At 38.3% G+C, this 15,827-nt stretch overlaps 1 long non-coding RNA gene across 1 annotated transcript in view; it reads right to left on the bottom strand.

Annotated features, from left to right (window-relative positions):
* Positions 1–991: 991 nt before the first annotated feature.
* The window catches only part of LOC110299409, a 37,740-nt gene continuing 22,904 nt past the window's right edge, over positions 992–15,827 (bottom strand). Inside the window, exon 3 of the long non-coding RNA XR_003837226.1 lies at positions 992–1,180. This is a non-coding gene — a long non-coding RNA (uncharacterized LOC110299409). The remainder of the gene's footprint in view (positions 1,181–15,827) is intronic.

The following is a 15,827-nucleotide window of genomic DNA, read 5'->3' as shown; positions in this document are numbered from 1 at the left end:
ATGGGGGACTTTTGGGATAGCATTGGAAATGTAAATGAGGAAAATACCTAATTAAAAAATATATATATAAAAGAAAGAAATAGCATTTAGAAATGTTTTTTTTTTCCTGAAAGGATTATTTCATGGTATTCTGATTGACAGTCGTCTTCTAGTGGAGTGCATAGTGTGAGAAACTACTGGGGCACGCACAATGTACTGTTTAGAAGAAACACCGTAATTCCCTGATAATGTGAGGCCTTGCTCACAGTTAGTTTTTGAATCTGTTTTTATGACAGTATTTTAGCTGTGAGGTAATCACGTGTCCCTATAGAGGATAAAGCAAATAGAGCATCTGAACAGGGAGGCCCGCTTCATAACTCAGATATCTTGTAGCAACTTCATTTTTTTTTTTTTGCCCCAGGCAGAATGATATATCTAAACTACTGGGTTGGAGAACTAGAACTTCCTGGATGTTTTCAAAATGGTATCCTATGTCACCCACATGTTAATAGAGACATCTGAGCTACCCAAGCTGAATCACAACTCACAGCAGTCCCCAGGCATCTAACAACAGAAGACTTCATCTTCAAATACAGCAGGAAACACTCCTGACATAATTAGTTGGCATGTCTACCTTGGTTCTGTCATCTAAAATGGAATATTTTTCCCTATCAGGAAATCTTCATTAAAGCAAACTTTGTGGTTCACAGTATACAGAAGAGCCTAGATTGGCCAACTCTGGAATGGTCTTGGGCGATAAGCTCAACCAAAGGTAATGACCCAAATATCAGGTCGAATTTGCTTCCCTTTGACTATTTGACTTTGCTATTTTTCCTTCCACTTGACAGCATATTTTTATACACAGTGTGGAAGTCTCCACCCCATGTGGATGTTGGTTTCCATTCCCCCACCCTGACTCTTCTAAGTAACTCCCTGGTGCCTCCAGGAATTAATGCTTCCTGTCGTTTTAAATAATGTGACATTGAAATACAATTTTTTAATGTGCTGGCATTTAACATGTCACAATATTTCAGTTATTCTGCATTCATTTGGGTGCTCTCATGTTGTTACAGCTGCTATGAAATTCTGACAAAGAGGTGCATTTCCTTCTTCTCTACCACCATAATTGCTCTTTGCTGCATCTCAGAACCGTAACCATGGCGATCAGCAACATTCATCAGAGGACCTCTTGTTATTTCCCCTGTGTGAAGGAAAAACAAAGTGATATAAATATATGAAGTTCTCAAAAGGCAGCTTTTCCCTTCTTTCTCCCATTTTTCTTTCCTTCTGTATTTTTGGCACCCACCCCCAATGTGGAAGATCTATTGAAAGGAAATTATGTTTCATGGCTTGACAGTGTTAATTAATTTTTTTAAAAGGAAGAGTTCTCTATACAGAGTCATTCTGTGGCATATATACAGAGAGAAAACTCAAGTTATTGACTCAGGGAGAAGACAGCTCTATGATCAATGAAGAAAGGAAGGAAACGAGTTAATATTTTCTAAGTTTGACTTGGGAAAAACAAGAACTAAATTGAGTTTCTTAATCTGGGATTGCATTCCCATAGTGGAGGCATTTGGGTGAGGGCTGGATATGCCCTTTCTACACTAAAGACTTTGTAAGGACTATGCCTTCGATGTCCTTTAAATTGTTGGAAAGAATTCAGTTTGAAGGGAAGTAGAATGACCAACTTACTGTCATTCCTAGGCATAGTATCTAACTCTTCTTCAGTACTTATGTGTAGTCTTGAAACTTTAGATAAAGCAGTTCCAAAATTTCTATCATTTATTTTGTGTGATCATGTTCTGCAGGTAGATTGACAGGGTCTTGTCATGTTGTTACACTGAGACCAGCAATGACCTTAAGTACTACATATCTAAACCATTGATTGTTTCCTAGAGGTGCTTCAATCTCTCCTATTTAAAGGTAAAGTAAGGTTGTGTCTTGACTGGAATATTATTTGTATATCTTTCTAGACCTACCTCACTCTGTGCACTATCATTTATCTGACAATTCCTCTTGCGCATCTACAACTATGATTATTTTCAATTTATGAAGAATATCTGCAGGAAAGAATCTGGATTGATGTTGCTAAGATCTAGGAGCCCATCACTAACTTTCTCCACAGAGGAGAATTGAGGCAATGAGTACTGAACTGCATTTTGAGGTGAGTGACCATGGGAGAACAGTAGAAAACAAAATAAGACTGGCCATAACCTCATGAATTTAAAGACTTGGAACAGCAACACAGAAAACACTCAGGCATTGGCCACTGAACTCAGACCATGGAAGAGAAGTTTCTCCTTTCACTGGAGTAAGGATGAAACTCCATGATTACAAATGCTTTAAAGTTGGGAGTCCACTTAGCTAGATCTGCACAGCTCTGATTTAGAAAAGGAGCTCAGATCATCTATCTCCCAGTATGCTGTAGCGTTCTGTAGCCAGGAGTCACCTTGAAAAGTAAACTATTGCTATAACTTATACTGCTCTAAGGCATGGAAAGTGATGCATAATTTCATAGATATTTCACTTCACTGGCATGAGAAATGACTGCCTTATGGATCCAGCTAGGCCTTACAAAGTGGTGATTACCTAGTCCGATCTGCTATTCTGCCCCATAAGGGACAAGGGGAGCAGCATAGAGGGAAAATAATAGAACTAGCTTTCAGAATGAGGAGATCTGAGCACACACTGTCTGAGATCAAGGGCATGGTCTTGTGACTGGGTGTATTCACATCAAGAGCCAAGGCAGTGCCCACGTGGCTGCTTCTGCTCCTTCTACCATCACCATGTCTAAGAAACCATCACATACAGGTCAGGGAAAAATCATAATTATTGTTGTTGTACCACCTACAGGGATATACTAAAGGCACAAACAGCTTCATAGCTCCTGTATTTGTGCTCTCTAGGCCTATGCTATATAGCTAAAGAGTTGAAGCAGGTGTGTGTGGAGGAGGTGCCAACTCAAATGGTTTCACAATCTCCAGATGTGTGAGTATAAAAAAAGACCGAAGAGAATTTTGTCTGATATCAGCCATAGTTCAACTCCTTGACATGCACAGCCAGTTGCAGAAAAGGATGTCAGCTATTGCTACTCCCTCACCTACATAGTTCTTACTCTGCTATTCCTGAATGTTTTCTAACTGTGCATAGACCTCGGAATGGGATGTGAACTCCTAGAGACAAAGCTGTGGCTCCTACCATTGTCTCTCCCCATGCAGCCTCTGGACACATACATACCATTGATGGTCAGAAGGCAAATGCTTCTCGTCCCTCATCATTCTGGGGCTGTCAATGTCAGGGGGCCTTGCCAACAGAGTTAGCACCACCAAGAGTGCTTGAGAAAAATCTTGTATCACTCAATAGAGGTCAGTAGCCCCACAGTAGGAACAAGCAGCAGACTGAGTAGCTCACACACCCCGTTGTCTGCACTACAGTTGCCCTCACTACCAGACTAGCTGAACTCTTGCACTGCCTGCAGAGACAGCAGATTATGTGTGTCTTAGGTCAATTTCATTTTGAGTTTGTCATTTTTAAGATTTCTCCTCATGTTTTTTATACATATACATATATATATTTTTTTTTCTCTTTGCTGAACATTATTGTCCCTCATTGTTTTAGTACTTTAACCAGGTATCTGCATTGTCTTGAATCTTGATAAGCTTTTACCCCATTCTTTGAGTTTTTAAAAGGTCTTTATCTTTCATTGTGTCCATATCCAAATCTTTGTTGCTGAGATCTGTTGTGTATTCTGTGTGGACAGTCATGAATTAAAATTAAAATATGGTAGGAAGACTATAGTGTGCTGCCTAGTTTGAGATAAAGTTGTCCTGAGATTCTGGATACAAAGTACACAGTAAAAGCAATAGACACATGATCCATAAGATATACCAATTTAATAATAGGCACATGGACAATAGACAAAATTTAAATTGCTGGTTGAGGATTCTATAATCAAACTGAGTTTAAGACATGTAAACAAAACTGTAGTTAATGAACACCTTAAAGGAAATAGAAGATTTGTATGCCAAAAATAGAGAAGATATTATCATAGCTTTAAGAGATTATTATAACTCTAACAATAAATTCCAAAACCTGATATGGACAAAATGACTAATAAGTACCTTTTAAAAGCTCAGAGAATCATAAGAAAAACCAAATGAGATGCAAGGCAGTGACATTAAATGGTTAAAACAGAACCAATAGAGTTCAGCAAGAAGATGTTATAAAAGAAATCTACTGAAATCACTAAAATGAAACTCAAAATGAAGTTGAATGCCTGGTCAGGTAAAGGAAGAATATATGAAATTGAAAAGAGACCTTTTAGGATGTCCGTGTCACAACAGGGAATGAAAATGTCAAGAGGGCATTTAAAACCTTTGCGATTCCATTAAATGAGTAAATGTTTACATTTTTTGAATAGTCAACATGAAGAAGAAAGGTTAGTAGACTAGAAAATAACATTCAACAAAATAATATCAGAAAACTTTCCTAAGTTTGAGGAGAACATTGGCACCTGTATCTTTTTTTTTTTTCTGTTGCTGTGATAAAAATTCTAACAAAAGCAATTTAAGGGGGGGGGGGAGTTGTGTTCCTTTCACAGTTTCAAGGTAAAAGTTAGCTTTGTGGGAAGTTAAAATTACAGAAGCTTCATTTGTCTGATGATATTGTATCATCATTCAGTATGCAAAGGAGCATCAGTGGTTTTGCTCTGCTCACTGTCTCCTTTTTCACAGTCTAAGATCCCAGCCTAGAGAAGAATCTCATCCACAGTGGATTTGTTTTCCCACCGTAAGTCACCCAATCAAGACTATCCCTCACAGATACAACCAGGGAATGTTCTAGAAAAGATAACTTTTTATAGATACTACATGAGTTGAGACCCCAGTACTTTCATAAAGCAGGCATGACAGTAAGAGACTATAACACCATCAGTTGTCAGGGAACAAAGAGGTTCTGGCAGGGGGAACTTATGGGCCAGTCAGGCTAGCTGAAATGGCAAATTTCAGATACAGTGTAAGACTCAAAAAAAAAAAAACCAAAGCAAGGTAGAATGTGATAGAGAAAAATATTCAATATCTATCTTTGACCTCCACATACATGTGAACCAGTCCTCCAACATGCACAAAGTACCTGGAATAGGCTGATAACAAGCAATGAAATTAATCCTCAGACAAGATGGCTTTACTGCTGAATTCATCAGGCAGTAAAGTATTAGAGAATACTAAGCTTGTTTAAACTATTTCAAAGAATTGAAAGGAAGGTGCTCTTTCTGTGTTAATCAATGATTTCAGATCCACCTTGTTGCTAAACTCAGATATGGGGCCAATGTTAAAATGAATCTATGATCAATGTGTTTCAGTAACATAATTTTTTAAAAATTGGTTATTTTATTTATTTTCATTTCAAATGTTATCCACCTTCCCACTTTCCCCTTCACAAACCCCCTATCCCCTCCCCTGCCTCTATGAGGGTGCTCCCCCACCCTCCCAAAATATAAATATTTTTTAAAAAGAACTATATGTTAGAAAATTGAGTTCAGTAGGGTGTAAAAAAAAAATCACTGGAACAGCAGAGATGGCTCAGTGGTTAAGAGCACAGGCTGCTCTTCTCGAAGACCTGAGTTTGTTCCCTAGCACTCATACAGCTACCTGAAACTCGAGCTCCAAGAAATCTGAAACTCACATGTACATATAACCACATGCAGACAAACACACATGCATATATGTATCATTTTTGTTTTAAAAATGAAAAACTTCTATATACCATGATCATACCCATTCCATCCTAGAGGTGACGTGACCATTTCAGCCAACCACCACAAAGCAGTAGATATAAATTCTCACCTTAATATAATGGCTAAAAATTATACAATTACCTTCGTAAGTTCAAAAATGTTTTAATAACTATCATCTCTTTCGAATAAAATCCCAGCAAAAGATTAAACATAAATGACTCACCTTAGTAAGGTAAACATACATCCAAAACAAATAGAAATTGGAAAGGTGCAAGAATTTCCTATAAGATCTAGGATAAGATAAAGGTGTCTGTTCCTTTTCACCATCCTTATGGAATATTAACTCTTTATCTGGATGCATCAGGCAAAGGGAAGATATATGATACAAATCCAAATAGAACAGTGAGCTTATCCTTATTTACATATATTATTTCCCTTATATAGCAAAAATCTACAGACTTCAAAATCACTATTAAAACTGATAGATTAATTCAATGAAATTACAGGATAATAAAACCAATGCACAATATTGTTTTCAATATATAGCTAATATGTTTTTGAAAAAAATTATAAAGGCAATCCAGTTGATAATCCGTAAAAGTAAAAGATGCATACACTGAGAATTGTGAAACATTGGTGAAGCAAATTTATTAAAAACAAGAGAGAGAGAAAGAGAGAGAGAGAGAGACAGAGAGAGAGACAGAGACAGAGACAGAGACAGAGAGAGAAATACTCCTTATATCCACATCTTAGAGCAATTAGTACTGTTAAGGGTCTACAGTGTCCAAAGGGAATCTAAAAATTCATTGCAATCACTCACCAAATCACCAATGGCTTTTCTCATAGAAGTAGACAAAACAAACCCATCTTAAGTAGCTTAACAGCACTGTAATCATTTAACTATGAGACATCAAGGCACAGAGGTCACTAAAGCCAACAGAACATGAAATTGACATGAAAGTATACTCAAGGACCAATGGAAAAGAATTGACCTACCAGAAGTTATTTTATTATTTTGTATTTTTTAGTTGGATATTTTATTTATTTACATTTCAAATGTTATCCCCTTTCCAAGTTTCCCCCTTTTGCTCCCCAATGCCTTCCACCCTGCCCCTGCTTCTGTGAGGATGCTCCCCCACCCACCCACCCATCCACTCCTACCTAACTGCCCTAGCATTCCTCTACACTGGGGCATCAGGTCTTCACAGGACCAAGGGCCTCCCCTCCCATTGATGCCAAATAAGGCTCCTTCAGCTCCTTCAGTCCTTCCCCTAACTCCCCGATTGGGGTCCCTGTGCTCAGTCTGATAGTTGGCTGTGAGCATCCACATCTGTATTGATCAAGATCTGGCAGAGAATCTTAGGAGACAATTATATCAGGCTCTTGTCAGCAAGCACTTCTTGGCATCTGCAATAATGTCTAGGTTTGGTGTCTACATGTGGGATGGATCCCCAGGTGGGGCAGTCTCTGGATGGCCTTTCCTTCAATCTCTGCTCCTCCATTGCTGGTAGAATTGCAAGTTGGTATAACCACTCTGGAAATCAGTCTGGGGGTCCTCAGAAAACTGAACATAGTACTACCTGAGGACACAGCTACACCACTCTTGGACATATACCCAGAAGATCCGCCAACATGTAATATGGACACATGCTCCACTATGTTCATAGTAGCCATATTTATAATAGCCAGAAGCTGGAAACAACCCAGATGTCTCTCAACTGAGGAATGGATACAGAAAACGTGCTATATTTACACAATGGAGTACTAGCCAACTACTAAAAATAACGACTTTATGAAATTTACAGGAAAATGGATGGATCTAGAAAATATCATTCTGAGTGTGGTAACTCAGTCACCAAAGAACACACATGGTATGTACTCACTGATAAGTGTATATTAGGAAAAGAGTGTGGAATGCCCATGATACAACTCACAGACCACATGAAGCTCAAGAAGAAGGAAAACCAAACAGTGGATGCTTCAGTCCTACTTAGAAGGGGAAACAAAAAAGAAGGGAAGAATCAGGTATGGGAGGAGATGGATGAGATGTAGAGAGGGTCAAGAAATTGAACAGAGGAGTGTAGCAATGGGAGATGGGGAACTGGGGGTAGCAACCAGAAAGTCCCAGATGCCAGGAAAGCAAGACCATCCCAGGGCTCTCCTGGGATAACATTAGCTGAAATACCCCACAAAGGGGAGGGAGAACCTGTTGAGACCATATTCAGAGGTTAGGCATCTCCCCCTCCCCCCATTGAGGAATGGGGTCAACCACCAATCTCCAAAATTTTAACCCAGAATTGTTCCTGTCTAAAGGAAATACAGGGACAAAGAGTGGATCTTCAAGAAATTATTAACTCACGTTTCTATCCTCAAGCAGTCCTTGACAAAAGTGGTTAAAACTGGTTCTGAAGAGAAGATGTCCTCTTTGCACAATGGTGCTGGGTAAGCTGGAGTTCTGGACATGAAGGATTACAGCTGCCTTCCCGGCTTTCATCCTCTACAAATTCCCCTTCACACAGGTGACAGACCTAAAGATAAATCTCAATCTCTGATGAATGTACTAGAGAAAAGACATGGGGAACAATTTTCAAGACCTCAGCACAAGCAATTATCTGCAAAGTGCAAGAAACAAAAGCATGTGCAGACACACACATAACAAAGCAGGTGCCATCAAAGCATCTGAGCAGCAAGAGGCCACCCAGAGGACAGGAGAGGACAGGAGAAATAAGCAACAGCTATTCACCTGACAAAAAGTTAAACCACAGCGCATATGAGAATGGAAGAAACCACAAGACAGAAAAGAAAAGAGACCCAAGTAATCAGTGTTTAAAGATGGCTAAGTTATCTGTGGCGCCACTTCCTTCAGAAGGCTTAAAGAGCCAAAAAGTATATGAAAAATTCCTAGTACTTATGAGATGGTTCAGCAGTAAGTAACATTGGCTACACTTCCAGAGAACCCAGTTCAATTCCCAGCAAACACATTGTATCTTAACCATTTTTTAATTTAAGTTACAGGGAATCTGATGACTTCCTCTGGACACTATGGGAATCTACCTACATGTGATACACAGACATACATGAAAGTAAAACCCATATATATGTTTTCTTATATTATCATTATTATTATTATTATTTTGCTCATACATCATACACTATCCTCCCAAGGACTGCTTGCAGGAATTCTGACCCTACCACACATCACTAGGACCCCTTTTGAAATGTGCAAATAGGTTTCCATGACCTTCCCAGTCTTGCATCTATGGGAAGGAGCATCAGCAAGGTCAACTTACAGCTTGAGTGGTACCCAGGCCTTTTAGATTATGGCTGCTATGGCCTCCAAATGCCTGGGTGATAGAACACTGGCAAATATTCTCTTCATTCATTCTGTGTAAACATTGTTCTCTGAAAATTACTTCTCAAATCAAAGTCTTTCAAAAGAATAAAAGTCTCCATACCCTTGAGCCATTGATGTACAGGTAAGTTTAAATAATTCCAAAACACATTCAGGCTATTGTTCCTATTCTTCAATGCCAAGTATCTGACTTCCTTTAATGTCTCTGGTCTCTATACCAGCCATGCTTTCTTCATTTCAGGATTTATACCCAATTGTTTTCTTGGAAGAGTGTAAGTTTTATCATCTTCTGTGGCCAATCATTTGTACTATAAGCGTTTCTAAGAGATGCCAGTAATATTTATGCTCCAGCCTGAATATTGGGTTACACTGAATTCTCTGCACAAAATTCATTCACAACCTCAGCTTCTCAGGAAGTTTCATAGATTAGAAAAAACAATGTCAACAAGTTCGTGCCACAATATAACATGAGTAGCATCTAATATAATCCCTAATGGACTTGACAATCTCTTTTGCAACCTTGTGAATACAGAACTTATGATTCACATTTTTATTGCCATTATGGTGTTCTGAGCTCCAACAGAATCAACTCCTTTGCTTAAATCTTCTAAGCCTTGCTAAGTCTCTCTTTTTATAAATGTCTAGCTTCCTTTCACAGATCAATTCCATAAGCTTCTGTGTCCCATGGCCAGGTACCCATGGAAATGGCTTTCCTCCTAGTATCAGGGGTGTTGTTGTTGTTGTTGTTGTTCAGGCTTTGAAACTGTACTGAGGAAAATATGAAAGAACACATCTTAAAGGAGGGAAAATATTCCCTATATGCAGGAAAGGAAGGAAGGAATGAAGAAAGAAAGAAATGAAAGGAAGAGAAAAGGAAAGAGAAACATATAAAGTAAAAGGTAAATCTTCATTTAATAAGGACTATTAGCTTAGGGAGCAGTAAAAATAAAATTGATTCATAATAAACAAAACAAAACGCACACACACACACACACACACACACACACACACACAATATGGCCACAGCTGGCTTTCGAAAATAGAGACAAACCTTAACCAAAGCAATGCTTTCCTTTAAAAAGAAAAGAGAGGGATGGAAAGATGGCTTAGACGTTAAGTAGCTATCCATTCAGAAGTCCTAAGTTCAACTCCCATCATCCACATGGTGGCTCACAACCATCTGTAATGGGATCTGATGTCCTCTTCTGTCTTTTCTGTCATGTTGCTACACATCCAAATAGAGCACTCACATGCCTAAATAAATCATTTTAAAAAGAAAGCAAAGGCATTGAAATGAAAGAAGCTTTCAGTGTCAGCAGGACTCAGAAATACTAGAACAGTACAGTGGAGTGTCAACGCCTGCCAACCTTCCTGGATTTCAGCATCTCTCTCTCTCTGCATAAAAGATCTTCATTCACTCCCTGCAGGATATTTTTTCCTATTTATCTGGCATGGGTAGATCCCTGTTCAACACTTTCAGATTTCCTTCATGGAAGGGGACATGATTTGGTTTCTAGATTTTAGGGGTGAATCCCAGAAATGCATTCTGAAGGGGTTTCTTTCTGACATTAGCTATGGCGGGTGAAGGCATGGGTAGAATGGAAAATTTCCCAGTGAAGATGTCAAAAGGTCCTAAACAGAAACCAAAAGGTATCCACTAGAAAGGTGTTTGGAAAATGCTAGGTCCTGCCAGCATACCATTATCAAAACAAATTCAAGATTGACTAAATAAAATATACAAAAATCTTCAAGTACTATACAATGAAGAGAAAATAGTTTCTAAAATTCTTGGGATAGTAGGAAATATTTCAAGAACTTAATTACAAGAAAAATACCAGTAGAATTGGTCATATAATATCTATATTCCATTTGAAGAAACTAGAATATAAATATATAAGAAAACTACTTTGTACTCTGTATGACAGAGTTAAAATAAAACTTAAAATATACAAATAAATAGTATTATTTATTAGTGGAGAAACAATTTTTAGAGAAAACATGAGCAGAGGATTTTGCTGTAAATTCATAGACAAGACTATTTACTCCAATCTCATTGTCATTTTCTCAACGTTGACCATAAACAAATAAATGCAAAGTATAGTATAAAGATGCAATGTCATGGAGAAGACCCCCAATCATAAAACTTGGATGTTATTTGGTGAGCTACACATCACTAAATAAACTTAAATAAAAATAACATAACTTTTAAAGGATCCAAATGGCTCTTCATGTATATAAAATCTCCACACATCCTATTTCACTTGACTTTTCTATTTCATTTTATGTGACATGCCTTGAGAAATTTACCAGAGAGTAGATAGCGTTTTTACAGAAGGAGATTCAAAGAAACATGGATGTGTGAGTCATTTGCCTTGGTGTTGTGGCCAAGTACTTGACAAGAAGCACGTTAGGGAAGGAAGGGTTTGTTTTAGTTGGTGTTTTAAGAAAGGATACAGTCCATCATAGCAGGAAGGGCTTGGCAGTAAGAATATGAGGTGTTTGATCATACAGTGAGCTGAGTCAGGAATCAGAGAGTACACAGGAACTAGAACCTGGCTCATAAATCTCTCTCAATGACTCAATTCTTCCAGGAAAACTCTACCTCCTAAAAGTTCTTCAGTCTTCCAAAACCACTATCTAGGGACCAGGTGTTCAAACAGCTGAACCTGTGGAGGGCATTTCACATTCAAACCATAAGAATGACAAAATAGATGAAACAGAAGTTGAGCATTTGATCAAAAGAAATTGATTCTCTCTTCAATTTTTCAGGAATATACCAGGATCCACCATTTAACTAATTATATTTAAGACTGGGTCTCATGTAGCTCAAGCTGTCTTTGAACCTTGTATTTAATCAAGGATGATCTTTGTCTTCAGATTCTCTTGCTTCTTCTTTGAAAGTACTGGATCACAGGCATATGCCCCTAATCCCATCTGTTTACCATCCTGATAGCACAGACGATAGAACTCTAGCCTTTCTGTTTTCACAGGACTGACAAATCTACAATTCTAGATGATTTTGTCCTCCCTGTTTAGTTGAGGACATTTATTCATCCCAGTTATGATAAAAGTCATGTTGAACATCAGTCTTCTTTATGTTTATATTTTCTTGCCTTCATTCATCTTCCCTTGACTCTTCAGTTCAATCGGAATGGTTTTATATGAAAGCTAAACCTACTCACTCTAATTACCATGTCTGTCAAGTTGGCTGGCTTACTCAGTCTATCATCTCAGTTGAAATATCTTTCCTCATTCCTTCATTTCTTTAACCACAGACTTCTACCACAAACAGCAAGCATCATTGCCATGTATTACCTGCTTGTTATAAATTCGTGCTTATGGTTTTAGTCGAATGTCATCTCTCTCAGTATTATTTGCTTAGAAAAATACAAGGTTCATGTATAGAGATAATATGTCTTCCTTGAAAAAAATATATAACTTACATTCTGAGTCAGGGCAGGTAGTCAATATAAGTATATGGATAATTAAAGACTAACTAATGCTGTATCCATAAACGTATCATACCACTACATCAAGTGTTTAGATTCTAGAAACCAAAGAGTTTTTAGAAACATACAACTTGTCTAATAAGATCTTTCACGTACAGTTGTATATACAAAATGATCACATGATCATGGTTTTGAAGTTTTGGATGTGAATATAAATAGTCTCTAATATATCACTGGGATTTTTAAGCCATGGAATTGAGTGTGAGCTTAACATATTTGAATCTTACACCTGGAAATTTCTTATAGGGATATCATGAGATTCTTGGACCTCATGGGAATTTGAGTGAGGATGTCCCTCTTTGGCTGGAGCAGTTGAATACTTGTTCTAGAGTTTGTGGTGCTTTTCTTTTTTTGGCGGGGGGTAGGGATTATGAGATACAGCTTTCCTGGAAGACATATGTCCTTGGAGGCAGAATTTCAGAAGTTTTAAAAGCCTGCCACCACTTTCAGTTCTGTTCACTGCTTCATGCTTCATTTTGAAGATGAGAGCTCTTCACTTCTGGTTTCTGCCCCCAGGGATGCTACTTGCTTGCCCTGCTCCCCTGCCATGAAGGGTTCTTATTCTTCTGAAATCATAAGCCAACATAAACTCCTTCTTCCACAAGTTGCCTTGGTCATGATATTTTAACATGAAATATAATATCACAGAAAAGTAACCATTTAATTATGAATTTGTGTTTTAAGTGTGAAGTCTAAAACTAACATTATTTTACACAACAGTTATGGTCCATATCTTATGTATCATTTCTCTTCTGTTGGAGAATTTCAGCCTTTGGATTTCTGTTCTTGAACCATATCAATTCCCCCCAAGAGACCCTGATGCTCATCTTCCTGACCTGTGTGAAGGAAGTCAGTGTGCAGCTTCATATGACAGTCACAGCAATTTGACATTGGTATAGCAATGTTAGTTTGGGCTAGCTTCCGGTTTTCACTAGAACCATTGGTCTTCATTTACAACCACCAAGTCTTTAGCCATAACAAAAATGTGAGCCGATTCTACCTTACCATACGAAGTGATATTTTTAGAATTGTTTATATTCAAAAACCTACTAGCAAACTCTCAACATTAAGAACTCAAACCCATATAAATTACATCACACACACACACACACCTATAGTCACAGATTGATGAGGGAGGGGATAGTGGCTTCTGAGATTTCTAATATTGTTTTAACTGAAGTAGAAATAAAAGTGGACCATTGAGCAATACCTTACAGTTAAAAATAGACAATAAAGGTAACATGGAAGGAAAGGAAGGAAGGCCTGAACTTACAGAGGAAATCTTTGTAACATTTCCTAAAACACGAATCTGCCTCCAAGAATTCATTTGGTACTTACTTCTGATAATTAAGGAAAAGTATAAAATTTATTATTGAAAAATCTATTAGAGGAAATTGAAGCACACAAAATAGCTTGAGCAGTTTATTAGAATAATCAAAGTAAAGGACATTATTTTCTGTAGAGAAATGGTAGTCAATATTTTTAATTGTCAACAAAATAGGTAGTTATGTCATCTTATTCTGAATTTCTAGTGAATAGTCTAGAATGCTAAATGTAAATAGTATTATTTACCCCTGATATTTATTTCACAAATGAAATAAGAATTTCATGTGTTTTGCAAATTGTATCTTGGGTGTTCTAAGTTTCTGGGCTAATATCCACTTATCAGTGAGTACATATCATGTGTGTTCTTTTGTGATTTGGTTACCTCACTCAGGATGATATCCTCCAGATCCATCCATTTGCCTAAGAATTTCATGAATTCGTTATTTTTAATTTCTGAGTAGTACTCCACTGTGTAAATGTACCACATTTTCTCTATCCATTCCTCTGTTGAGGGACATCTGAGTTCTTTCCAGCTTCTGGCTATTATAAATAAGGTTGCTATGAACATAGTGGAGCATGTGTCCACCAAAGTGTGGATACTTCGTTCCTTCTTAGAACAGGGAACAAAATACCCATGGAAGGAGTTACAGAGACAAAGTTTGGAGCTGAGATGGAAGGAAGGACAATATAGAGACTGAGACTGCCCCACCTGGGGATCCATTCTGTATACCACCACCAAACCCAGACACTATTACATATGCCAGCAAGATTTTGCTGACAGGACCCTGATATAGCTCTCTCCTGTGAGGCTATGCCAGTGCCTGGCAAATACAGAAGTGGATGCTCACAGTCATCTATTGGATGGAACACAGGGCCCCCAATGAAGGAGCTAGAGAAAGTACCCAAGGAGCTAAAGGGGTCTGCAACCCTATAGTAGGAACAACAATATGAACTAACTAGTAGCCCCCAGAGCTGTGCCTTTAGTTGCATATGTAGCAGACGATGGCCTAGTCTGCCATCAATGGGAGGAGAGACCCTTGGTCTTGTGAAGATCATATGCCCCAGTACAGGGTAATGTCAGAGCCAGGAAGCAAGAGTGGGTGGGTTGGGGAGCAGGGCGGGGGGGAGGGTATGGGGGACTTTGGGGATTGCATTTGAAATGTAAATGAAGAAAATAATCTAGTGAGAAAATAAAAAATGAAATATGAAAGTTAAACTAGTTTTTGTATACCTACCATTTCCATTTAGTCTGTTATATATAAAACATTTAATGTCTTCTATTAATTTATTGGACATATATTTTTTAAATCTGAATTTTTTCATTAGTTTTAAAGTAACGTTTTTATTGACGATCTGGAACTGTTACATAAAGCACCCCAATCACACTCACTTCCCAGAACTTCCATGTCCACACTCCCAGGCTTGTGACCACATACCCCCAACATAAAAATAAAATCGTGGGGGATAAAGTCAATTTGTGCTGTCTATAAACTCACGAGAGCATGGTCAAACTCTCGGTTGCCTTCCCTCTAAATAGGACTGAGTTCTTCCTCTCCCAGACCCTTTTAGAAGCCCTGCCCTGTGGAGAGATACACTTTCACATTCCCATCACATAGTCTCTTGTGAGACTAGGCTGGGGCCTAGCAAACACAGAAGTTGATGCTCACAGTCAGCTCATGGATGGATCACAGGGCCCCCAATGGAGGAGCTAGAGAAAGTACCCAAGGAACTAAAGGGATCTGCAACCCTATAGTTGGAACAACATGATGAACTAACCAGTACCCCGGAGCTCTTGACTCNAGCTACATATGTATCAAAAGATGGCCTAGTCGGCCATCACTGGAAAGAGAGGCCCATTGGACTTGCAAACTTTATATGCCCCAGTACAGGGGAACACCAGGGCCAAAAAATGGGAATNNGNGGG

This window comes from Mus caroli, chromosome 7 (assembly GCF_900094665.2).
Source record: "Mus caroli chromosome 7, CAROLI_EIJ_v1.1, whole genome shotgun sequence".
NCBI lineage: Eukaryota > Metazoa > Chordata > Mammalia > Rodentia > Muridae > Mus > Mus caroli.
This window is presented reverse-complemented; position numbering and strand designations above follow the sequence as displayed.